The sequence below is a fragment of the Triticum aestivum genome, chromosome 4D, assembly GCF_018294505.1.
Source record: "Triticum aestivum cultivar Chinese Spring chromosome 4D, IWGSC CS RefSeq v2.1, whole genome shotgun sequence".
Classification (NCBI taxonomy): Eukaryota; Viridiplantae; Streptophyta; class Magnoliopsida; order Poales; family Poaceae; genus Triticum; species Triticum aestivum.
In genome coordinates, this window is record NC_057805.1 from 366,126,030 (window position 1) to 366,134,399 (window position 8,370).

Below are 8,370 nucleotides of genomic sequence, written 5' to 3' on the forward strand. Positions count from 1 at the left end.
TAAGGACTCCCTTTCGAACCCACGCTTTCTACTTCCCGATTCATTCCCTTCTGCTCAAGCTCTAGCACCCAAGCGTTCATCTTCTCTGCCCACAAAAGGTCTTCCGAAGATGTCCGGATCCGGAGCAGGAGGCAAATGGATGGCCTCTACCGTCCGAGAGAAGGATATCAAAAAGCTTCGGGAGGCCGGGTACCTGGCAAAGAAAGTCAGCCACCATCTCCTGACGGCGGGACAGATCGTCCCCACTCCGGAACCCCACGAGAGGGTTGTATTCCTCCCTCACTTTGCCCGCGGGCTAGGGTTTCCCCTCTACCCGTTCGTTAATGGCATCATGTATTATTATGGGATCGATCTTCATGATCTGTCCCCTAATTCCTTCCTCAACATCTCGACATTCATTGTCGTGTGCGAGGCTTTTCTCCGCATTTCGCCGCACTTCAGTTTATGGCTGGAGATTTTTAATGTGAAGCCCAAGGTGGTGGGCGGTGAGCACGCCGAGTGCGGGGGCGCCATGGTGAGCAAGATGCCCAACGTCATATGGCCAACGGGAACATTTAATGATTCTGTCAAGGAGTGGCAATAGCAGTGGTTTTATATCACTGAGCCGCGCGGCACGGAATGGGCCGCCTCTCCCGAGTTCCAATCCGGCGCTCCCCTGCGGCTTACTTCCTCGGTCAAGAAAGGCCTGGACTGGTCCTCGTCCGATGAACTGTCGGTGCTCTAGATGCGCGTTGAGGATATGGGAGATAAGAACATTGAACTTGTCAATGTGGTCCAGGTGATGTTGGTTTGCCGGATCTTGCCTGTCAGCACCGGACTTGCAATTTATGGGAATTTGATCCGGCCAGGCACCAGACCTTGCGAGAGCTTTTCGGCTCATCGCACAAGGACATTTGGAACGTGCTTTTCAAGTCCCGCAAATCGTGGCCGGACTCCGCCGAGGACCGTGGGTACCAACTGTCCCGCCCGGCAAGTTCGGTAAGTTATCAAACTTTTCTATCCGCGTAACCCAAAGGAAGCGCTTAACATGTTTTATACAACTCTCCCAGGGATGGACGAAGAAGGCAGAGCGGATCCATTGTCCGGCCCCGTTGCCCGAAGAACCGGCCATCCCACTTCAGACGAAGATGCTGGTCCCGGCGCCTTACAAGGTGCCGAAGAAGACGGCCGAGAAGGAGGCCAGAAAGACCCGGGGCGGCCTTCGTCGCCGCGGCACTTTCGACACAATATCCGAAGGCTCCAATGCCCATTCCGCCTCTGAAGAGGACGAGGAGGAGGAGGAAGATGAATCCCATGTGGGGGGAAGAAAGAAGAGGGCGGCTCCGCACACTTGGAGGCCGAGCTGCCCATAAGGGGAAAGGCTCCTCTTCCGGAGGAGTCCACTGCCGCCACCGACAGCGGCCCGACATGGGATCCCAGGGCCCAGCCCCTGGTGAACTCGTAAGTATATAAAATCCGAGTACGTTTTAGGCGTCCGGACTCATCGTGGCTTAGTATTTTAACCTAAGCCATATTTTTTGTAGTCCGGCGAGGTCCCGTACCAAACAATCCTCATCAGAGGACTTGCTGAGCTGAAATGCTATGGAGAGGGGACGCCCCCCAAGGCCCCTTCCTCCAAACAGGTGCATAACACCGAGGCTTCATCCCGAAGGACCCCGACCAAGGAGGAAAGGAAAAAACCGTGAAGGCGGCGCCTGGAGGTCAAACCTCAGGGGCCGGACACGTGGGGGGAAGATTCCCATGGGGGCTGATGGCGGGGGCGATCTTAAGTTCGGCTCCCAGCCGGATGCGATTCCAGAGACCTATACGGCTCCAGAATCAAGCAGGCAGCCTCCCTCGGCTGGAGGGGGCGTGCCTGTTCCATCGGCGACCTCTGTCCATCCAGAAGAGTCGGATGCTTTGTTGGTGGCGTTGAAAAATGCCTCCATCATTGATGAACACCGTGCCCTTATGGGTGCGGTGATTGAGAAGATTCAGTCAACTGAGAGTGGACTGAACGAAGCCTGTATCAGCCTTATAAGAGGCTTTGAGGTATGTTTTATGAGTTGTCGAAGAGTGTCATAGTATAGATAGTAGCCCCTGATACACTGTTAGGTGAAAGAAAGAACCGGACAGGGGATCGAATTGATGATCGCAGGAAGAGTAATTGAATGATATTGATTTCTCTTCTGTTACAAGCAGGCGTCTGTAGCGGTTGCTGCCTCTCGTACTGCGGAGATCTCCGGACTGAATCAAAGTCTGGAGCGGGCCATAGAAGAACTTGGCCAATTGAGAATGCAGTTGAGAGATAAACAAGGTATGCACAAGCTTTGCTCGCGTTTATTGCGAATAAATTTTCAGTATGAAATAAGTTGCATAATTTGTGCTAGGGATTGTGACCGAAGTCGAGGCCCTTAAGAAGGCCGTGGCCGAGGCTGAGAAAAAGGCAGCCACAGAGCAGGCTCTTCGCGAGAAGCACGAGGCCAGGGTTATTAAAGCTGAGCAGGAGCTGCAAGAGGCCGTGAGAAAATGCGAGACCTTGGAGCAGAGTTTAACGGAGAAAGAATCCGAACTCACCAAGGCGCATCAGGCCACGAGCGATGCCCGGGGGGGAACCCAAAGCGCCCTGCAGGGGATCCAAGAGGCTAGAAAGATCGCGGCGGGTAAGGCTTTTTCCATGTAAAGCAAGTATTTAAGGGGAAAACTATGTTTCTAATTTTGAATTCGGATTTCTCAGGGGTATTTGCCGAGCTACCTCGCAGCATATCAGATTCCGCCCAATTCTACCGAGCCGAAGAAAGGAAATTGCAGATAATCTCTTCTGGTCGCAGTATTTGGCACCGAATTATCCGGTGCCTTTTACCGATCAGCTGAAACAACTGATCGAACTGCATAAGGCGGCGGAACTAGCCATGAAAATTTGGTTATCCGGCTATGGCCTGCCGAGCCAATTCCAAGCAGCTACTTCGGGCTTGTGAAGCGGCTCGTAAGCGCTTGCCCTCGACTTGACGTCATCAAGCAGTCGGTCTGTATAGAAGGTGCGCGAATGGCCTTCGCCCGCGCAAAGGTGCACTGGGGGAAGATGGATGCCGAAAAGCTGATGACCGAAGGACCGCCAGAGGGGAAGGAGCACCGCAAGCCCGAATTATATTATGAGAGTGTCCTGAAAGGATCCTACCTTGCAGCGGAGCTATGCACCAAGGACATTACATTTCCATGAATGCCAATCATGTTGTCCTTTGTAATGTTTGAACAAGGTCATTTATTTGTCGCCTGTTATATAAAAGTTTACCCTCCTGTGCGGCCGTTTTATATGTTAAACCTAAGAGTTGGCCAGTCGTCGGCTTCTGCCCCCACGTAAGAAGTACGGGGGTGTTCGGGATAAACCTGAGCACATCCCAGTTTTGGGTCCTTCGAAGGAGGTGCTCAGCACAACGAACCAGGCAATCAGACTATAGGGCTTTATCACTCTCACTTAGTCATAGGAGCTTTAGTATGGTAGGCGCAGCCCCTGGTGTTCGGAAGACCGTACTAGGGGCTCTATAAGCACCTTATCGGAGAAAAAACCGATCCATCGCACGCTGCATTGGTTATGGCATTATGCGGGAGAAATCCTTAAAGGTTTTGTGACCTCTCGAACAGCTGACCAGCTCTCGCCGTATCATGACAGTCAGTTTTCGGCTTTCTCTACTGAGGTGCTCGTCCGGAAGAACCGGTACACAATCGCAGTAGTTCTCCCAGTGCTACCTTAGCCGATATAGCGGAACGTAAGGTACCAAAACATGGGAGCCAGGCAAACCCAACTATTGACCCAAGACATAATTCGGAGCTGATGCATATAATGCTATAGGTTCGGGGTGCCGAACTTCCATGAAGGTGTTCGGACTTTATTGCCGTGTTATGGGTAAAACGAAGCCCCTGGCATATTTTAAGGCCTATCACTGTGTACGAATGCCACTTGACAAAATGATTTCAATAAGAAATAACAGCAGGTAAACGTCATATATATCCACATGTTGTATTTGAATAGTACGTCTATGCGTATGGGTTCAAGTAATGTGATAAAAGAAGGGATATGATTGCGGAACCTGCTGAGACTAGGGGGAAGAGGCTGAGTGCAGATCTGTAATATAGCCGGATGGTCACTGCGGGGAATGTCTAAGGATTCCCTTACACGTTCAAGCTGCCTCCGTGTAGCCCGTCCTGGTCGGCGCAAAGGTGAACCTGCGAAGGAAATGTAAGAAATATTTACGTGCCGGAGGGCGGTTGAGCCGCTGAGTTCGGCCTGTCCTGGCCTTTGCCAGAGTGTTTAGTTGTGCTTTGGACGAGCCGGGCTATCCTTCCGCGAAGTAGTTCCGAGTCCCTTGATGGTGTCCGGGAGCCTGGACATCGACTCGAGGTTCGGCTGCACGGTGCTGCTCGTTGTTTCTGCTGCTAAGGCAGTGGTGTATTTGTTGGTGCCTAGGGAAGGTTCGACCTTTCCATTAACCGTGATGACGCCGCGTGGACCGAGCATCTTGAGCTTACGGTAGGCATAATGTGGCACCGTGTTGAATCGAGCAAACGCGGTTCGTCCGAGCAGTGCTTGATACTCACTGCGGAAAGGGACGATTTCGAAGATTAACTCTTCGATACGGTAATTTTCTAGTGATCCGAAGACTACCTCAAGGGCAATGGAGCCTGTATAGCTAACTTCCACACCTGGTAAAATGCCTCTAAAAGTGGCTTTAGTGGGTTTGATCGCCGAATGATCGATGCCCATCTTGCGCACTGTGTCCTGGTAAAGCAGATTTAGACTGCTACATCCGTCCATAAGGACTCGAGTGAGGTGGAACCCGTCTATTATTGGGTCGAGGACTAGTGCGGCTGGATTGCCCTGATTGGCGTTAACCGGACGATCCGTGCGGTTGAAGGTGACCGGCCCTAGTTTATATTGTGGGACGACTAGTTCCATTGAGTTGCCATCCCTAAGGGTGCATATCCGGTCCGAGTTGGTAATTTGGGTGGTATTTACCACATTCACCGACTGAATATGTGGGGGAAATTTGTTTTGCCCTCCTGTGTTCGGTGATCTGGGCTCTTCGTCGCTATCGTTGCTTTGAGACCCCCCTTCGTCTTTGGCACCTGCCCTGCCGGCTTGTTTGAAGACCCAACATTCTCTATTGGTATGGGTGGCTGGCGTTTCTGGGGTGCCGTGAATTTGGCGTTGGCAATCGAGTATGCGGTCCAGACTGGATGGACCTAGATTTTTATTTTTGGGTGGCCCTTTCCGCTGACCGGGCTTTGAGCCCCTGAACCCAGCATTAACTGCCGTATTTTCGGCGTTTTCACCATATTTGCGGCGCTTGTGTTTGTTGCGTCGTGGTTTGCCGTTGCTATCTCTGGCTTCTGATATGCCAGGTTTGCTTGCTGTATTGGTACTACGAGCCTACCAGCTATCTTCGCCCGCACAAAAGCGGGTCATAAGTGTCGTGAGGGCTGCCATGGATTTTGGCTTCTCTTGGCGAGGTGCCGGGCGAGCCATTCATCACAGATATTATGCTTAAATGCCAGTAAGTCCTCTGCATCCGGACAGTCGACTATTTGGTTCTTCTTGGTTAGGAACCGGGTCTAGAATTTCCTGGCCGATTCCCCTGGCTGCTGAGTTATATGACTTAAATCATCAGTGTCCGGTGGTCGCACATAAGTGCCCTGGAAATTGTCCAGGAATGCCTCTGCCAGGCTCTCCCAACTTCCGATGGAGTTTGCCGGCAAGCTATTGAGCCAATGCCGAGCCGGCCCTTTGAGTTTTAGCGGGAGATACTTGATGGCATGTAGGTCATCCCCGCGGGCCATGTGAATGTGGAGGAAGAAGTCTTCTATCCATACCGCGGGGTCTGTAGTACCATCATATGATTCAATGTTTACGATTTTAAACCCTTCTGGGAATTCGTGATCGATTACTTCATCAGTGAAGCATAGGGGGTGTGCGGCGCCTCTGTGCCGGGCTATATCACGACGTAGTTCATATGAGTCTTGTCTGCCGTGTTCGGCTCGGCCGGATTTGCTTTTAGTGTATCCGGCGTGACGATCATCATCACGTGTTGGTGCGCGCCCCGGTGATCCGTAGATAGATCTTGCATGTTTTGCCTTGTTTTCCAATACATCTCACAGGTCCCGCGTGTTGCCCCGGGCCTTGGTATTTTTGTTTGGGTGGCGGCGGGGTGCGGGCTAGTTTTCAGGCTGAAATGCCTCTCTGTCTCGGCCGCGAGGTGGCCGATCAGCCGCATCATACGCTGGTGATGTAGGTTTCAATGCTTCCTCCTCGAGTTGGGTAGCAACCTGCGCTTTGGGTAACTCTTGGTTGGGCGCTCGAGTTCATATTCCTCGGCTGCCAGGACTTCAGTCCATCTATCCGCTAGCAAATCTTGGTCAGCTCGAAGCTGTTGTTGCTTTTTCCTCAGGTTTTTTGCTGTGGCTATAAGCCAGCGCTTGAAGCGCTCCTGCTCGACGGGATCCTCAGGCACGATAAATTCTTCATCGCCGAGGCTCACTTCGTCTTCGGAGAGAGGCATGTAATTGTCATTCTCGGATTCTCCGTTTGCTGCCTGTTCCGGAGGGCTAGCTTGTTCATCCTCCTGCTCGAGGTCTGGCTGGAGGGGATTATCGTCGTCTTCAGCACTATCTGGAGCGTTATTGTCTCTTGTGCCGGTATCACTGCTTTTGCTATGGCGAGACTTAGAGCGGCGCCGCTGACGTCGGTGCTTGGGTTGCTTTTTGGAGGGATTATCCTCCGTTGTCTTATCGCCATCCCCTTCTTTGGGGGTGTCCACCATGTATATGTCATACGATGAGGTGGCAGTCCAGCGCCCTGTGGGCGGTGGTTCTTGTTCGTCTCCTACATCATCGTCCATACCGTCGATGTCTTCGGAGCTGAAGTTGAGCATGTCGGTTGAATCGTCGAAAGTGGCTACTAAGTGGGTGGTGGGTGGGGCGTGAATTTCTTCGTCGTCCACATCCCATTCTAGCCGGACATAGTTCGGCCAAGGTTCTCCTGACAAGGAGAGGGACCTTAATGAATTTAGCACGTCGCCGAAAGGCGAGTGCTGAAAGATATCCGCGGAGGTAAACTCCATGATCGGTGCCCGATCGGATTCGATAGGCAAGGATGTAAGCGGCTCGGAGCCCGTGGCCGGGGACGAACCCGACGGTTTGGCAACACGGCTCTCGTGGGAGGTGAAGTTAGTATTCGGCTCTATCGCCACTGAGAGTGCGGCCTTCGTGGCGGGGTCTATCCACCCGTCCTCCGATGGCGCAATTTGTTCCGGATTAAGGGCCGGAGTAGTTGCGGGTGTGATCTCCCGAACACTGTCCGACGGCAGAGCTAAATCATGCTCGTCGTGATCGTGCGGCGCACCTGACATGGGCTTGAATCCGCCGAAGATCAAGTCTCCGCGGATGTCGGTAGTGTAGTTCAAGTTTCCAAATCTGACCTGATGGCCAGGGGCGTAGCTTTCGATCTGCTCCAGATGGCCAAGCGAATTGGCCCGTAGTACGAAGCCGCCGAATACAAAGATCTGTCCGGGGAGGAAAACCTCACCTTGGATCGCATCGTTGCCGATGATTGAAGGAGCATCAAGCCTTATGGTGACGGCACAGTGGAACTCTCAATGAAAGCACCAATGTCGGTGTCAAAACCGGCGAATCTCGGGTAGGGGGTCCCGAACTGTGCGTCTAAGGCGGATGGTAACAGGAGGCGGGGGACACGATGTTTACCCAGGTTCGGGCCCTCTCGATGGAGGTAATACCCTACTTCCTGCTTGATTGATCTTGATGATATGAGTATTACAAGAGTTGATCTACCACGAGATCGTAGAGGCTAAACCCTAGAAGCTAGCCTATGGTATGATTGTTGTTTTCCTATGGACTAAACCCTCTGGTTTATATAGACACCGGAGGGGGCTAGGGTTACACAGAGTCGGTTACAAGGGAGGAGATCTACATATCCGTATTGCCAAGCTTGCCTTCCACGCCAAGGAGAGTCCCATCCGGACACGGGACAAAGTCTTCAATCTTGTATCTTCATAGTCCAACAGTCCGGCCAAAGGATATAGTCTGGCTGTCCGAGGACCCCCTAATCCAGGACTCCCTCACTCATGATGATGCTAGTACCTTGCTTGATAATGTGCCACTAGGTGAATTTCATGATGACCAAATTGCTAGAGTAAAACAACATGATATTGTTGAAATTGATGATGAGCTTGAAACTGGAAATCTTGAAACACCTACTAGAACTAGCCCTCCTAGATATGAATTGCCAAAGGTACTGGAAGGTTATGTTATGGGTGAGGAGGCAACTAGATATATTCTTGTTTGTAAGGATAGAGATGATCTAGAGAAATTATTATGCAA